Consider the following 18,710-nt stretch of genomic DNA (forward strand, 5'->3'; position numbering starts at 1 on the left):
CTGTAAAGAGTCAACTTTGGACTTCATGACAAATAAACAGACTCCACTAAATGTAGCAACAACCACTAAATTTTTGTATTTGCTTAGCATGAAATCTAGGAATTGTTCCCCAAGTCTGGAATGGTAGAATACTCCTGTCTAAATTAGGATCAGGCTAGATCTTATTAATAATCCTAAAAAAATAAGAAAACACACACTATATATCAATTTGAAAAAAGGGGAGACAGAGGAAGGAAAGCAATGCCTTTCCAAGGCTACAAGTGAACACTTACTTTTAGGCATATATAATAATAGCTTTGAAGTAGACAACTGCTTAATTAGTACCAGAGATATATATGATAGGATACGCACACACACACATACATATAGGTATGTGCAAGACTAGAACTGTACGTCACAGATAGATACACACACACACACACACACACGCCTACATATAGACATAAGGAAGCTGACTGTATTTGGCTTGATATTTCATTTGAAACCTGGAATACTAGCATGCATGGACTTTATACCTTTATGTAATAAAAACTGGTTTGGCTCTGTTTACTTTGAACCAGCCAGCACTACCCTGCCTTCCTTCCTAAAAATGGTTTCTAAAATAGCAGCAATGGTCTATCGACTGTAATCACATTAGACTCGGGAGGAGATGCTTTTGTCAACGTTTAACTTCCTTGGTGACATAGGCAAACATATCACTGGCCATGGATGTCCCAGCTCTGGTAAAATATGTACCCTGTGACCTGGGTGAGTCTGGACATGCCTTAAAGTTTGCAATCCTCAGCACACTTCTTTGGAAATTCCCCCCTCTTCCTCCATCAGTATTTTCTGCTGAGCAAATAATTTTCTCAGCAGGATGGAAAACTCCTTTTAAAAAAGTAATATTTTCAACTGAAAAACAACTAAAACCTCTGTTGATAGAGATATCATAAAAATGAAGAAAAAATCTGAAAAGCAGAAGAATATATGGGCAGTCAGTGTCTCTCAACCATACCTACTTCTACTCATAGGGTTATTGAGATCTTGGACAACTTGCCCTGGCCAACTTGTCCCGGCTGTCTTGCCCTGGCCGACTCACCACAAGACAACTTGTTGCGGGACAATTCAGCACAGGATAACTCAAGAGAGGGATGAGTTAATTGCAGCAGGCCTTGTCTTGCTTTAGATTTGAAACTTCTCAAGTTAGAAGTCCTCAAGGCTGGGGATGAGCTGCAATTCTACTTGTCCCTCTGTTGAATTATCCCATGTTGAACTGTCCCACGGAGAGTTGTCTTGTGGCGAGTTGAGCATGACATGCCAGCTGGGACAAGTTGTTCCATTCCAGAGTTGTTGGGAAAAATATGACAATATTAGCTATGCTTCTAGAGCTCTTGAGGAATGGGTGTGTGTGTGTGACATAAATATGCCATCTACAGTACATCATACTTCACCAAAATAATACATCAGATCCAGTGATTTAACCAAGGTTCCCTAGAAATTCTGTGTCTGAGAAATTGTGCACTCAGTCTTTGTGCTGTCAACATTCAGCACTGCAATTTCCTGTGGCTCTGCAAAAGAGGAATTTCAAGACTTGCATATGGTCAATAAACAAAGGATTGTCAACTCCTAGTTTAAGCAAAACCCTCAGTGTGGTGTCAGCTTTAATTTGTAAATAGAGGAAAATTGGGAATGAGGAATAGGGCCATCCTGCCATTTTTCCAACACCCAAATCTACATTCACTTTTTTATTGCTCATGGAAAGCCATTAATGAAAGATAAAGACTAGTCACTACGTAGCCATCTCCATTGGAAGCCCTCTTGTGAGACCAATAATCTACACTTTTGAGCCTAATGTTCCTTGCATATCAGGTTTTATCCAAGTTTTGCAGAAAATAATTACAAATAATTGAATTTACATAAATTCAATTTCAATAAATTCAGTGTTAAAAGACATCGATACTGTCCTTTTGGTTTGAAGGAATGCTGCATGTGGCATGACTATGGCTAAAAATGACAGCCTAGTTTGTCTTATGAAAGCATTATAACAAATCTCAGGTGACCAAAGATCTGACAGGCAAAAGTAAATGTCAGTGTCAAAGTTCATCTGGTGACAATAATGGTGTATGGACAATTGTGACTTTGAGTGTTCTATAAAAGGTAAAGAGCATGAATTAGTGAATGATCTGAATGAAGATCTTCAATACTTATAGTCTGGAGCTAATGCTCCAGGAAACACAGGAAATTGGAGACGAACAACTAAAACGTATGTCAGGAAATATCATCTAGTGTTATCTAGGTTGCTACGCAGCAATTAAAAATACAAATCCAAAATTTGTGATAATTGTACGTGATACTCAAGGATAATGTAAGAACCAGAAATGAGTTCTGAGAAAAAAAAATGCATTATTTTGAAGGCAACTCCAGGGGGTAAAATTCTTAGGTCAATAGGCATGAATAAGAAAAAATCATTCAAAAAACATGACTGATCGTTCAGAAATCCAAGAATTAATAAGAATGGTGACTGTTAGGTACCTGATTAGAAAAGGGCCTGTTTTGAATACATGGTTTAATGATAAGTCTATCCACATATATACATGGCAATGAAATGAATATAAATTTAAAAGCATGATTGATTTGAGGGATTATGATGAAAACTGCATATAAGAAGAGAGAATAGAAGTGAAAGAAGTAAAAGTAGAAGGGTAGAAGGAGAACATACATATCCTACATTAGTAGTTAAGGTACCAGGCTAGCAACCAAACTGAGAGTTCTAGTCCTGCGTTAGGCACAAAGCCAACTGGGTGACCTTGAGCCAGTCACTCTTTCTCAGCTCCAGAAAGCAGGGAATGGCAAATCACTTCTGAAAATGACAGGACAGGCAGTCATCAGGAGTCAAAACTGACTTGAAAGCACATGCACACACATAAAAATTCCCCAAAGATAATCACTGGACATAAGAAAAAAATGTAGAAATTGTTAACAAAGTGAAAAGAATTATTTTACAGTGAGCTACAGAACTGTGTGGAGCTACATATATGAAAGGCCAGTATGAATAGTGATGCTCAATAGAACTGTTGCAATGAAAGGCACTCTGAATGAGGTTAAAAAAGAGAAAAAGATAGTTGCGGTTAAACTGAGGTTAAAAAAGAGAAAAGGACAGTTGCAAGCAATGTATCTAAGAGAATGAAAGTGCTAAGCTTAAAAATGACCAATAAAATGCACTGTGATTGTGAAAGGAAAAAAAAGGTTTTGGAAATGGATAAAGAGACAAACGAAAGTGTTCCAGCAGAATGGATGGAACTAAAAATAATAAAAGTGATAAAATAATTTGGGATGAAACTAAAGAGATGGCAGACAAAGTGCATTAGAGATTTTACAAGAATTATAGTAATGTGTTGAAGGGTAGAATGAGTATGAATATTAGTGTTCAAGAAAACTAGATGAAAAAAAAATGCGGTGAGAATGTTAGAAAACTCCAAGTTTGCAAAAAATACCGAATGGAGCTGATATTAGGTGTGTTTCCTTTTCTCATCTCATACCCTAATTCCTTTGGTTTATGATTTCTTATTCTTATCTGTGCTATATATAATGTTGCTTATCCCAGAAAAGAAGAACACAATTAATATGTAAGGATTTATGTATGAATTTACCAGCTGCTGCAATTGTTTGAGACTTTACATTCCTGTTGTGTTAAAAAAGCAAAGACAAATATTAATGAGATCAAACTATTCCCCCCAGCAACTGTCTCCCAATTATAGTGGATTAATGTATTTATTCATTTATCACATTTATATGGCCACTTATCTCATGGAAAGTGACTATGGGTGGCATATAATAATTCAATGGTGCATTATTCATGATATTAAGGCACAACTTGTTGTGCTTAGGTTTGGCTTGACAGGATCAACAAAGTCATATGTTTTGATTTATTAACCATGTTTTATAGCCTAAGATTGTGGGACTCAGGTTTATTCAAAAACAAACCACAGTTTGCACAGTGTCTGAATCCAGCCAGAGAAAGAACCCTTTAATTCCTGTCTCTTCCAATATACCAAAACTGTATCAGAACTGATCTTGGCACACACCAAAGGACAGGCAAATGCTTTTTAGAATGCTATGTCGAAACCTACACTGTTCTTTTTCAATGAAGAGAGAATTAAAAAGTTATTTGCCTGTACTGCCTTACTGCCTATCTCTCAGAAAGAGAACTAGCTATATGGTGCCAATTTTACAGCTCCTCAAAGCCTTGACCAGAACAAAGAAGAGTTAGTGTTTAAAGTGCTACCTAGTATTTTAGGCTTAATGCTTTCTCAGATTGTAATGTGAAAACGAAGAATTATCTATGATGAAAATACATTAAGTATGCCCTCTTTGACACATTTTAGGGAAACTGGTAAGAGAATGCTCTCCTTGATATCTTCTGAATAAACTATTTCAGTTTACATTTCCTAAGTATTTCAGACTGAAGAAATAATCTTTTTTTAAATAAAAAAACAATACTGTACCGAAGAAACAATATTCCTATTTTTTCCGTTCCTCTGGTTTATTTTGTCTGTAATATTCTCTAGTCTATATGAAAGGTACTGTGGAGACATTTATCATTTTTTTCAGAAATAAAATCTACTAATTGTGGCTAGAGGAGGAAAACATTGTTGGAATTTGTTATATGAAAGTGTTGTGCTATGTAGAATAATCAAACACAAGAATAAGCAATGTCTTTTTGAGTCTATGATATCTGTGGCTTTAAAAAGAAATTATGCATAATATTATGGGTAAATGTGGTATCCTCTAAGAGTGGCATAAGGTGATCCAGTATCCTTTGGCAATAAAATGGAAAGAAAAGAATAAAGCAAAGCTTTACAATGATTAGCATTAGCATTCACTACCATTTAAATATGTTTTTTCAAGTAATAACCACTCTCTCTCAAATTAGCCACACAATGGATGTATGAATGTGTAAATCATTTCAAATGAAAATTGTTCCATTTTGAATTTGAAACAATTTCTCTAATTTGAAACAGATGTTTCAAACTGAGCTGTTTCAATCACTTTGGAAGTGACTGGATCTTGAAAGAAGCTTTTTTGAACTTAAAACACTTTTAAAAGGACTGAAATAGCACAAAGCAACTGCTTGAAGCATAAAACAACTGCTTCATGCTGGGGGGAAAAATGCTGTTTCTAATTGAAAATGAGGCATTTCTAATTCAAATTTGCTTCACTCCATTCATAGGAAAGATCAGAATTTACAGTGATAGATGGAATAGGCAAATGACACCATCCTGATAAGTAGATTCACACCTATGTTGGGTTCCTAAGTTTATAGCTTATGCTTTTCCATTCCACAGTCCTAACCTCAACTTAAGTGAAAAGGAAATGGGTAAGTAGATCCCAAAGATTCCCCAGGAGACTTTAACTCAATTGCAGTACCATTTATTCCACATTCTCACTGTTAATTAAAATATGCTCAGTGCAAATGAATTGGTACCCATGGGACGGAACGAGTTTCATTTCTTTATGCTTTTTTACTTTCAAGAAATAGAGAAAGGGCAATGAATAGGACAGCACTGTGCAATGCTAGTCACATAAGGGGAACACAGGATATGACAAAAAAAAGGAGATGATTCCCAGTGCCCTCCTGAGAAAGTGTCCATGGGACTGGATAAGGCAAGCTTATTCTATTGGCCCCACACACTTCCATGTTGTCTTGTTTTCACTTCTGCAGCCCTCAGGGGAAAAAAAATCAGATTATTAGTTGCTTCAGAAAGTGCTGAGTGCAAAGAATAAAAATTATGTCTCTATTGCCAAAGATGATGCAGACCCACAAGACTGCTACAACAACAAAATATTTTCCCTCCATGTTAAAGAGGAACTCAACTAACGATTTAAGATTGGTGCTTTGTATGGAGTTCCTAGCTAACGCTAGTCAATTTCCCCAATGCTCCTTTTAGTTGGGTTTCTGAGGGAGACAGCAAAGTTATTGGGCTTGCCTTTCCCTTACAAGAACTGAAACTAAGGAAGAGAGAGGTGGTGGAGATAATAGCTCCTTCCAATAGGAAATGGAGCCATGGTGTCTCAGAAGAAACAACCACCACTTCACTTTGCAATTGTTTCAACTGCTCCACAGCCAACTGGAAAATAAATTAGTTCACGGGATCACAGAGCTCTGGGATGTCTTTAAATAACAGTAATTTAAAATGCTTTGGCGGAAGTGCCTTGAGCTTAGGTCATAGGAAAAAATTTCCCCACAATCCCCTGAACTCCCATATTTTGTCTATGGCAACATTCTTGAAACCTATGTTCTGCAGATGTGTGGTTCTACCACACTTTAATTGCATATTTAAATTAAAGAAAGCAGTTAGGAATTAAGGGAACTGTCATTCACTATATCTGGTGGGTGTTATGCTATGGCAATAAATAATAAACAGGCTAACAACATTTTGTTCAGCATTTACTCCATACAATGAAGAAGCTTCCTTCTGTTAACCTGATTGGTCTGTTGCACTGCATTCTAGACATAATTTCTTTTCACTAAACAGAACACTGTCACAAGATTTGTGAACACGGGCAGCCACACCCCTAATTTCACACTGGTTGTATAAAACCAAGAAAGGAAAAATACACAAAAAGAATTCTTAGAGAATTAAGCAAAAATAAACATTAGAGTTCTTGGGAATATGGATTTTATTCTGCCTTAAACTATACACAAAAACACCACATACATAGCTAACACTTCCTACCAGTCTTCCCCAACCACATGCATTGGGAATTAAGGAAATTATGGAATTCTGGAAGGTGGAGAAGGCTGGGGAAGGCTGACTAATCTATGACAAAATTAGTGGACAAAATTAGTGGGGCAGAGGAATGCTGTTGATACAATTTACTTGGACTTCAGTAAAGCATTTGATAAAGTAGACCATAACCTACTACTAGCTAAAAGTAGAAAAATGTGGGTTAGACAGCACCATCACCAGATGGATTTGTAACTGGCTGACCAATCGCACTCAATGAGTAGTCCTCAATGGAACTAAATCCACATGGAGGGAAGTATGCAGTGGAGTACCCCAAGGCTCTGTTTTAGGCCCAGTTCCCTTCAACATCTTCATCAATGACTTGGACAAGGGGATAGATGGGGAACTCATCAAATTTGCAGATGACACCAATGACACCTGGCAGGAATAGCCAACACTCCAGAAGATAGGCTCAAGTTACAGAAGGATCTTGATAGACTTGAACATTGGGCGGTAACTAACAAAATGAAATTCAACAGTGAAAAAAGTAAGGTTCTACATTTAGGCCAAAAAAACAAAATGCACAGGTACCGTATATGTGGTACCTTGCTCAATACTAATAACTGTGAGAGGGATCTTGGAGTCCTAGTGGACAACCATTTAGATATGAGCCAGCAGTGTGCAGCAGCTGCCAAAAAAGCCAACACAGTTCTGGGCTGCATAAACAGAGGGATAGAATCAAGAGCACGTGAAGTGTTAATACCACTTTATAATGCCTTGGTAAGGCACACTTGGAATATTGCATTCAATTTTTGTCGCTGCGTTGTAAAAAAGATGCTGAGACTCTAGAAAGAGTGCAGAGAAGAGCAACAAAAATGATTATGGGACTGGAGGCTAAAACATATGAAGAACGGTTGCAGGAATTCAGTATGTCTAGTTTAATAAAGAGAAGGACTAGGGGAGACATGATAGCAGTGTTCCAATATCTCAGGGGTTGCCACAAAGAAGAAGGAGTCAAACATTCTCCAAAACACCTGAGGGTAGAACAAGAAGCAATGGGTGGAAACTAATAAAGGAGAGAAGCAACTTAGAACTAAGAAGAAATTTCCTGACAGTTAGAACGATCAATAAGTGGAACAACTTGCCTGCAGAAGTTGTGAATGCACCAACACTGGAAATTTTTAAGAAAATGTTGGATAGCCATTTGTCTGAAATGGTGTAGGGTTTCCTGCCTCGGCAGGGGGTTGGACTAGAAAGCCTCCAAGGTCCCTTCCAACTCTGTTATTACATTATATTATGACATTGGAGGAAAGAATGGTAGAATAAAATGGTATTCTAACAGTTGCTACATGTATAACCTCACCAAAGTACCTTTTCCTCTTGAATTCCAAACTGTTGCACAGTCATGATAGTTAATAGGGCAGGTATCTTTAGCAAAGATTGTGTCAAGATGACAACACACCTGATATCATGACATAATCTGTTCAAAAGTATTTTCATCCAAACATCTGAGGCAAATATGTTATAACTGTTTTATCATGACAAATATTTTGCCACTTGTCCCCCTGTATGGATGCCTACACTTTTCAGTCAAGTACACCAGCATTTTCATCTTCTGTGTTATTAGAAGTTATAATTTGGTAACAAACTTTGGAGGTCTTTGGGAACCAAACCTAAGGGCTACATGTAGTCCTAGTGCCTCAGGTTGTATACTTTCTGCTAACACATGGCATCTTCTAGGCATTTATTTCAGCAAGACAATTCCTTTTCACAGCTATTCTGTTGTGGTACTGTAAAATCAGCAGAGGGAGCACAACATTACTTAGAGCTTATCTGATGCATTTAATTACATAGGAAAGGAGATGTGTGTGTTTTTAGTCATACTTTATTGCAGTTCAAAGGGCAGGTAAAAATAAAATGGTAGCATTTTACAGGTCCTTTTACCAGGTCCGCCTGGTTCGCCAGTTGCGCCCCTTCCTTGATCGGGATGCCCTATGCACAGTCACTCATGCTCTTGTTACCTCCCGCCTGGATTATTGCAATGCTCTCTACATGGGGCTCCCCTTGAGATGCACTCGGAGGCTTCAGTTGGTCCAGAATGCAGCTGCGCGGGTGATAGAGGGAGTTTCACGTAGCTCCCATGTGACACCTCTCCTGCGCAGACTGCACTGGCTTCCTGTTGCCTTTCGGGTGCATTTCAAGGTTTTGGTTACCACCTTCAAAGCGCTCCATGGCTTGGGACCTGGGTACTTACGGGACCACCTGCTGTTACCTCATGCCTCCCACCGACCCGTACGCTCGCACAGAGAGGGCCTTCTCAGGGTGCCGTCCGCCAGACAATGTCGGCTGGCGGCCCCCAGGGGAAGATCCTTCTCTGTGTGGGCCCCTACTCTTTGGAATGAACTTCCCCCTGGTTTACGTCAAATACCTGACCTTCGGACTTTTCGCCGCGAACTGAAAACTTATCTGTTTGTTCGTGCGGGGCTTTCTTAAATTGTCGAGTTTTAAATTTTAAATTTCTTTTTAGTTTAACTTGGGGTTTTTTAGATTTTTAACTATTTTAATTTCGGCCACACTGTATAATAAGTTTTTTAAATTTATTTTAATTGTACATTGTTTCTTTTTTACTTTGGCTGTACACCGCCCTGAGTCCTTCGGGAGAAGGGCGGTTTATAAATCTAATAAAATAAATAAATAAATAAATAATACAGTAGTTTTTGGAGTATTTTCCCTCCTAAATGTAATACTATTTAGAAAATACCACTCGTTTTATTATATCTTTGTAAGCTCCACCAAGTAAAATCACCAATTAACATGGTTTGCATTAACAAATGCCATAGAATTCTGTTACATTGTGCAAACCTAGAATCAGAGACTTCCCATTACCAAAATATAATCTGGACTTTGTATCACTTTTTGACCAAATATTGACCAAATATTATTTTCTGGTTTTTTGACCAGCTTTCTGGCAATTTTACATTAACATTAGCTCATAACTGTAATAAGATCGCTTGGACAGTAAACAATTTTTTTCAATTTGTATAAAAACTGTGAATCTATAAGAGCTATGGAAGGCCTTGTATAGAGTTTCGGAGGTCTTTAGTTTGATTGATCACCAGCAGTTTGTAATGAGAAGACCTCCTCTTGGTGACAGGAAAAAGGACCCTATCTCAAGGAAAGAACATTTGCTTGGCACTAAAAAAGTGGGTCCAGAACAACATTGAAATACCCCAAATTAAGTGCATGCCATTCAGATGACAGCATCTTGTTTTCCGGTTTTAAAACAAGCTGACAGTCCCTTAAGAAATGTGGAAAACTTGGCCAAAAATTTACATAACACAATGACAGACAAAATTTGCCATTCAAGCCATTCAAGTTCTAACAGGTACTTTCCTCCAAAGCCATTTCTTTACTTTTGAAATATATCATTTCCCCCCATTCTTTACAGTCAACATGGAAATCTGCTTCCAGCCAAGGTTGTTACATATGTAAACACTTTAATAGGAAACAGATGTAAGAAAAGTATAAATTTGATTTCAAGTTAAATTATCATGTAAATGCAATCTTCTGAATCAAAAATGTTATAGTGTAGAGATGAAAAAAGATAGATGAAAAGCTCTTTATATTGGCTAGAGGAACACACTGAAATACAGATCTGAAAATATACTGATTTTTTTTTCATTTAAGCTCATTTTTATATTCTTGTTAAACATCCATCCCCACCCCCCTCACACCCACATTTCCACCTTTTCCCAAGAAAATGAGAGTATTATCCATGGCGTTATTTTACCATTTTGTTTTATAAACTTTACTCAGTGAGTTTCACTGGTATAAATTACGCTTTGCCACCTTTAATTCCTTTCTTATATGTGGACTTCAAAATTATCTGAGTATTTCTGTACAGGACTGCAGTATTCAAATAGTTTAAAATCAATCAGATTTAAGCATGTTTGGATATGCACTGGATGGCAGTCAGATTTCACTCACCTAAACATAATTCGCAAGGTATAAAACTCTAGTGTTTGAGGTTTAGCAGGTAGAATTAGAAACTGTTTTTTAAAAAACCAATACTGCTGCTGCCAAAGGCTACTTATAGTCATTTTATTTTCAGAAAGAGGGATGGGAAATGTTTGCGGTTTAATCCAATGTACTTGAAAGTGAACTAGTAACAAGAGAGGAGAAGAAAGCTTGTGAAATGGCTTTTCCAAATTTGTTCTTATTTGTTTAATAGAAATTTCAGCATTAATCGGAGAGTAGGTTTCTAGGCTGCTTACAATGGCATTGCTAGTACTTAGATTCCTACCTCATCTATCTGAAAATACAATATGGGACAACTTTGAAACACAGCAGCAGCTTTTGAATAGTCAATTTTCAAACCTTGTGATCTTGTACAAGACAGTAAGGAGGATAATGTGTATAAAAGAGATTGTGTGTGTTATTTTGAACTCATTTAATCAGAACGTGTTAAGTAACACACACATACAGAGGCATACACAGACTTTTTTTTTTCTAGGCCCTATATGTTACTAAATCCTAGCATCTCTTTTAAAGTTAATTGTAGCAGTTGGCTGAAATAGCCACATGCACTTTCTGCAATTAATATAGCACAGATATATGCTTTAGGTCATAGTAATTTACTTGTAAAAGAAAAAAAAATCCTTATTAACTTCTAGTCAGTCCTTACTGGAAAAACACTTAAAGATTTTAAATTATACGGTAAATTATTTCACTGTCCCAAATCTTATTAGGAAATCTACTCCTTCATGGTCAAATTGAATTCAGTGGTGGGAAAGGGTATTTCCATTTTGTGAGATAATAGATATGGAGAAGTGACGGTGGAAAGGAAAAGCAATTATTAACCTCTTTAAGTGAATCTTACGACAGCTTTTATTTATTTTTGTACAAGGATAGAGCACTAGACCATAGGATTTCATTTTAGGATGTGTTGGGTTTATTGGTAGTCTGATGGATCTTTACATTATCAGTACATTATGTTTTTATAGGGCTATTCCACTTTTCAGTGGATATTGGCTTGGAATCTGAAAATAGATTCTAGTGGAAGGGGAGGCTGATCCTCCTCAAATATTAGCCCAATGAAGATAACCCTATCCTCTTATTTGCTAGATTAAGAATACATTAAGAATGCACAGATACATTTTCTTAAAGAAGATTCTATAAAGAGATTTTCCTTAGCTTTTGAATTTTCTTTCCTCTTAATATACAGGCTTTAAATGGATACTCCCTTGTGAGTTTCGCTGCTAAGGATAGAACTCTTAGTTGCCAGTACTTACGAAAGTCACTGCATTGATCAGATTAGTGTATCCAACCCTGGGCATAAAGTTTTAGGAAGGCCATAGACAAAATGAAATACGTCTACTGGTAACTAAGAGTTCCATCCTTAGAAGCTCTTAGAAGTGGATACACTTTTGTTGGAGATGTTTAAAAGAGACCGGATGGCCATCTAACAGGGATCTGCAATGGTGGATTCTGGTATTGGGCAGGGGTTAGTTACTATGTTTTATGAATAATAAAACAAAATTCATTTATGGAATGTAAACGTAACATTTTTCATTGCAATTTCTTCACTCTGCTAAACAAATAATTCCATCAACACTGTCAAACTATTTACTAAATCTGCACTACTATTAATCTTCTCATAGTTCCCATCACCAATCTCTTTCCATTTATGACTGTATGACTATAACTTGTTGTTGGCAATCCTTATGATTTATATTGATATATTGACCATCAATTGTGTTGTAAATGTTGTACCTTGATGAACGTATCTTTTTTTTTTTTTATGTACACTGAGAGCATATGCACCAAGACAAATTCCTTGTGTGTCCAATCACACTTGGCCAATAAAAATTCTATTCTATTCTATTCCTATTAATATCTATTATCTCACATAATGGAAATGTCCTTTCTCCCCACTGAATTAGGTATAATACATAACTACAGCATTAATAATATTGTCTAACGATGCAATAGATTGAGTAATCCTCGTGCTTATGCTTCACTAGTAACAAAAAATGTATTATGATTCTTTATCTTTAGGAATATTTCAGGGTATTTGAAAATGTTTCCATTTATGACCAACTGGCTTTTCCAGAGTTTACTAAAGCATATTTTCCACTACATAAGAACCAATCAATATGAGATCTCTGATTATTAGAAAATAGAAGCTCATGTTCAAATATGTTTGTTACATACACAGTTTAGACAGTATGTTATCTGGCTATGAGTGAGCCCATCTGTATTCAAGAGCTTATCATCTCTGGTTTTGGATGGGATTGACTAGACCAGACAGGCCCGGTACCCTCTTGGATCCTCAGCTCCTGTTTGAAGAGTAGGTGGAAGTCGTGCCAGGAGGATTTTTGCTCAATTCCGTGTCGAGCGCTAATTATGTCCTTTTCTGGACAGGGAGTCTCTACACTAAGTTGCTCATACCCTGGTCATCTCCCAATTGGACTACTGCAACGGGCTCTACATGGAGCTATTTATTAATTCCAAAAATATCTGGAAGCTTCAGCTGGTGCAGAGTATGGCAGGGCAAGCTATACTGGGTTCCTGAAGAAGTGTATTTATAACATTTTTGCTCTGTAAATTGCACTAGGTACCAGTTTTGTAGAACATCCTACCCCCCCAGAGTTGGCTTGCATAAAGGGTCAAAATTTGGCTCTACATTAGTCTAGGGGCTGACTCAGAAACCAGAGATTGTGAGTCTTAGGTTTCTCTTAGACATGGAAGCTGGAAGGGTGATTGGGGGCCAGTCATTCTCGCTCATGCCAACCCACCTTACAGAGCTACTGTGCGGAAAACAGGAAGAGGGAGCATTATGCAAATTCTGTTCAGTGTACATAAAGGTGGGGTATACATTTAATAAAATACTTTTCTCTGTTGGGAAAAACAGAGTTTAAAAGAAATTAGTATAAGAAGAATGCCCTGGTGAAAATTCAGTTCCTCTGTTCCCTCATCTCATGAAACAGCACTTACAACCTTCTGCATTAAAGATTGTTCTGAAAAATTTAATATTCTGTCTTAAGAAAAAGTGAGGATTTATTTCTTGGGGAGGCAAACTTTGCCCATTTTTTCAAATGTTACACAACTACGGGAAAATGGTGGTAACTGCAGTTATGGGTGTCTGCAGGGGGGCAAATGACATTGTGTCACTAATGCTAATAATACATTTTTATTAGTAGATTTAGCAATTATATAACGACCCAACTAACACAAAACTTACAGCATTTGCATAATAATGCCAGGCTAGTTGCCGAGATTTGTTGGTAAGTGGATATTCTTAGAAATAAAAATGATAGATTGATAGCCAAATAATGCCATTACATCCTCATGACTTATAGTAGACACAAATGGAAATCAAAAGCATAAATAGCAATATTTAAAAATAATATGATTAGAAATGCATTATTGAGGGTCTGGGGGAAATATCAATATAAATTAGATGGAAAGATTCCAATATGGGCAATCCCGAGACACATGATAGAAAATATAAATATATATCAAAAGATGGAGGTAGTTACCTATAAAGAACTTCTTTGTATGGAAAAGGGGGAATTACAATTAAAATCCAGAGAAAAGATGGGGGAAGAAGGGAAAAATTATACATGGTTTCAATATGGACAATTACAAGCTAGATGGAAATTAGATCAAAAAATAGGTATTAAGCAAACTGAGGATAATTTGTTAAAACAAATGAGAGATCAAGGTCAACAGCATATTAAGAGGTTGTATAATGTATTAGTAGAAATAGACTCAGAGACTGAATTGGTTAAGGATTGTATGATTAAGTGGGCACAAAATTTTCAGCAACCAATAATGTTGGAAACTTGGGAAAGAATTTGGGTGAGGAATGTTAAATTTACACAAGCGCAAAATATGAGAGAAAATTTTTATAAGATGTTTTATAGATGGCATTTAGACCCCAAAAAGTTGTCATGTATGTATCCTAATGTACAGGCTAAATGTTGGAGATGTGATTGTGAAGATGCCACTTATTACCATATATGGTGGACTTGTAAAAAAGTTAAAGCATTTTGGATTAAAGTATGGTGGATCATGCAGAACATTCTGAAAAAGAAGATTAAGTTTACCCCACAGTTCTTTCTACTAGGAATAATTATGGATTGTACAGCTATAGAGACTAAATTGATTTTGAACTTAATAACAGCCGCAAGACTTTTGATTGCTCAATATTGGAAGAAAGAAGAATTACCTACAATTGAAGAATGGACACTCAAAGTATCAAATCTGGCAGAAATGGCAAAAATTTGAAAGACTATACACTTGAAAGACTATACACAAGAAAAATATATTTTAGAATGGAAAATGTGGATTGGTTCTATTCAAAATAAGTATCAGATAAAAAAATATCAAATAGCATATGAGTAAATTTAGGAAATATTTTGTATTAGATATATTTTTGAAGGAGAGGGGAATTGAGAATGTGATTATGTGTGGAGTGACTAGAGATTATAATTTGGGATTTATTTTGGATTATGATTGTTAGTTTTGATACCCTGCATTTTGTTCTGGGAAGTCGGGGGGGGGAAGGGGAGGGAAGGGGGTTGAGGGTAGAGGTTAATGAGTGATGGTTAATGTACAGGGATTATTGAAGATGTATAAATATAATTAATGTAGGGTCGGGTCTGCCCAGCTACCATTTTAGAACGGTGGGGAGGGAGAAAAGAGGAGAGAGTAGGAGGTAGGAAAGAGGAGAAGGGGGTAGAAGAGGGAGAAGAGGAAGGAAGAGGGGTAGAAGAGGGAGAAGGCAGGTGTAGGGTGGAGGGAGGAGAGGATGTAGATAAGAGAAGGGGAGGAAGGTCTGGAAAGTAGAAGAAGGTAGAAGAGGGAAGAGAGTTAAAAGGAGGGGGTGGTGACTGGGCAAGCCCGACTTGGGATTGTAAATTGGATGAGCTGTTGGATATGATTGTAAAAATAAAACTTTTTTATAAAAAAGAAAAAGAAAAAAAGTATAAATAGCTTGGAATCAGGCTTAAAACTCAGTTTGGGGGAACGGGAGCTCTGAACAGCATTTTCATTTAAAGTAATACCTGGAGCACCTGGAGACTGAAAAAAATATGTATCATCAAAATGGCCATTGATCATTAAGACACAAAATTGTTGTGGAACCCACAAAAATACGACTGGGGCTCAATGCAGACTCTGTATTGGCTACCTTAATTTAGTTATCAAAAAAGTTTCCCTGTGAAGGTTTACTATATTTATAGAAATAACTTGGTTTGCATTGCAGTGCAATTTTTAGAGATGGGTAACAGAATGCAACGGACATCTAGTGTCATATTTAATTGCTTGGCACAATGAGTTCTAAGCATTTGCCAGCAGGAGCAAAGGCCTCTGCTAAAAGACTTTTTTCCCCTTGATTACGTAACTGTGATACAGCAGACATCTACTAATAGTTAATGAAATGATTCATGGAGTGTAGCACCTACAACTTTTATCCTGAGACAGATTCTATCTCAATCTCATCTGATGCAAGATGGAAGCAATGTTACGTGTCTTTTTGTCTCTGGAACAAATTTAACAAAACAAAATGATGTGCACGTTTACTTAGAAATAAGATCTGCAACATTTAGTGGGCTCTATTGTTTAGTAAGAACATTTCAGATTGTAGCTTGAAACATTTTTTGGTTAGTATTAGGATCCACACCATGTTTATGTAGAGCCGTATAAGGTGCTTTTAGTGCTTTCACAAATAATGGGTAAAGAATGGGTATTGGCTTATTCACAAAATGGCAGACATGGAGTGGGGCTTGACCAATGCCAAAACACATATTTTCAGAAGGCATTTGAATGAGGCTAAAACTAATAGGCTCAAGAAAGTCAGTTCAAGTCTAAATCCCACCTATCAAATCACATTGCATATATATACACAAGAGAAATGCACACAGATGTACAAGTAATATGTTCTTTCTCAGTTGCCTATAAAATCAGAAAAGCTTTCCCCTATCTCCATAATTCCCTAAACCATTACCACTGGATTTACTCAAGCTTAGTTTTAAAACTTTTATTTTCACTTATGATAAAACATAGAGCACATTTATCTACAGGACTTGCATTTAAAAAGTCTCAAATCTCAAAAAAGCTTGAAAATACTTGAAATACAGGCCATAAATCATTTTTCCCAAGATCATCTTAACTTTGAACCATCATTAAACAAGCAGTCATGAGTGAAGATTACCTGTTTTTGCAAACAATCTCATTCAAATAACTGGAACATGACTACAATCATGCTTAGGAATTGTATTCGTAATTTTTATCCATGAACTAGATTTTCAATATGGCAATTATATACAAATCTTTTTTTAGTGATAGACATTATAGGTAGTCCTCACTTCATGATGGTAACTAGGGCCAGCAACATTGGCATTAAGGGACACAGTCACAAAGTGCTGAATCATGTGATTGTGCCAATTTATGACCACAGTTGCAGTAGATGCAGTTGCCATTCTTAACTGAATCCTGCATGGCCATCAGGTATGACAGTATGAAATTTCTGACTTCCTGTTGGCTTCCCCATTGACTTTGCCTGTAGGAAGACATCAGAAAAGATTGCAAATGGTGATGCCATGACTGCGGGATTTGTGACCATCATAATTGGGTGACAGTTGCCAAGCATCCAAATTGTGATTATATAACCATGGGGATGCTTAACAGCCACAACTACAAGGACTTATCGGAAGTCTTCTCTTTCAGTAACTTTGAATGCTTGCTAAATAAGTGGTTGTTAAATAAGGATTAGTTGTAAATTTATGGGCTTGTAATACCACTTGCTATTATAGTTTATATGTGTGTGTGTATACTACAATACAGATGGCACTAAAGCAGTTTGCAGAACAGATATTATAAATACAATTACTAAAATCATAATACATTCTGGCACAACACCAGAAATTCATCTAGAACCCTTATTTAAAACATTTTAGAAGTTCACATGAGATAAAACACACCTAATAATATCCAGAGCCAACAATATCAATATTAAGCAACTCATTCAAAAGCTTGTATGTAACACTCTCTAACACAAAGCAGAACAGATAAGGCTGAATAACTACAATGAAACAATTCCTCCTTTCACTCACAAAAGTTACAGCACTTTCATCCTCATAGGAATTCCTTTTTCACTGTTTTAAGAGGCACAAAGTAGGGGGGAAAAGATCAAGAGGGAGTAAATCACTCTCTTCTTGGGCAGATGATCTAGAAAAAAAGATATGTCAGGTTGGGAAATGTATGGTTGATATATTGGCGTATCCAGCCTGTCTAGACCACAGTTGCTAAGCCCTGAAGCTCAATGCTGCATCTATGGATGCTCCAATGTTGCTAAAATAGTACATCTCATCTCCTAACATATTTTACCATGACTCCCTGGATTACTGCTGAGAAGTCCAGTACTTTTGGAAGGGTTCAGGTTTTTCATTCTTAAAAGTTGACCATGATGATCTTGCTTCAAACGCTCTACCATCATCCCAGTGCCGAAGAAGCCCACCATCAAGGAACTGAATGACTACAGACCAGTTGCTCTAACATCTGTAGTCATGAAAACCTTTGAAAGGCTAGTGCTTTCCTACCTGAAAACCATCACGAATCCGCTCTTAGACCCCTTGCAATTTGCATACCGAGCAAATAGATCAACAGATGATGCTGTTAATATGGCTCTGCACTACATCCTACAACATCTTGAGTCTCCAAAGACCTATGCAAGGGTCCTTTTTGTAGACTTTAGTTCAGCATTCAATACCATCATTCCAGACATTCTTCTAACTAAGCTAAACCAGCTACAGGTACCGGAACAGACTTGTAAGTGGATCACAAGCTTCCTAACAAACAGGAAGCAGCAGGTGAAGCTAAGCAAGATCACATCAAATACCTGTACAATTAGCACAGGGCGCCCCAAGGCTGTGTGCTCTCCCCACTTCTCTTCTCTCTGTATACCAATGACTGCATCTCCAATGATCCATCTGTTAA

At 36.9% G+C, this 18,710-nt stretch overlaps 1 protein-coding gene across 5 annotated transcripts in view; it reads right to left on the bottom strand.

Moving 5' to 3' along the window:
* Window positions 1–18,710, bottom strand: part of PPARG (peroxisome proliferator activated receptor gamma) — an 84,319-nt gene that overhangs the window by 37,696 nt on the left and 27,913 nt on the right. The window contains exon 1 of one of the 5 annotated variants that reach the window (XM_058167436.1): window positions 17,828–17,919. The exons of the other annotated variants lie outside the window; for them this stretch is intronic. The gene's annotated coding sequence lies outside the window, so the exon portion shown is untranslated. Of the gene's footprint in view, window positions 1–17,827; window positions 17,920–18,710 lie in introns of those variants that run through there. 5 annotated transcript variants of the gene reach the window in all.

This window comes from Ahaetulla prasina, chromosome 2, assembly GCF_028640845.1.
Source record: "Ahaetulla prasina isolate Xishuangbanna chromosome 2, ASM2864084v1, whole genome shotgun sequence".
Taxonomy (NCBI): Eukaryota; Metazoa; Chordata; class Lepidosauria; order Squamata; family Colubridae; genus Ahaetulla; species Ahaetulla prasina.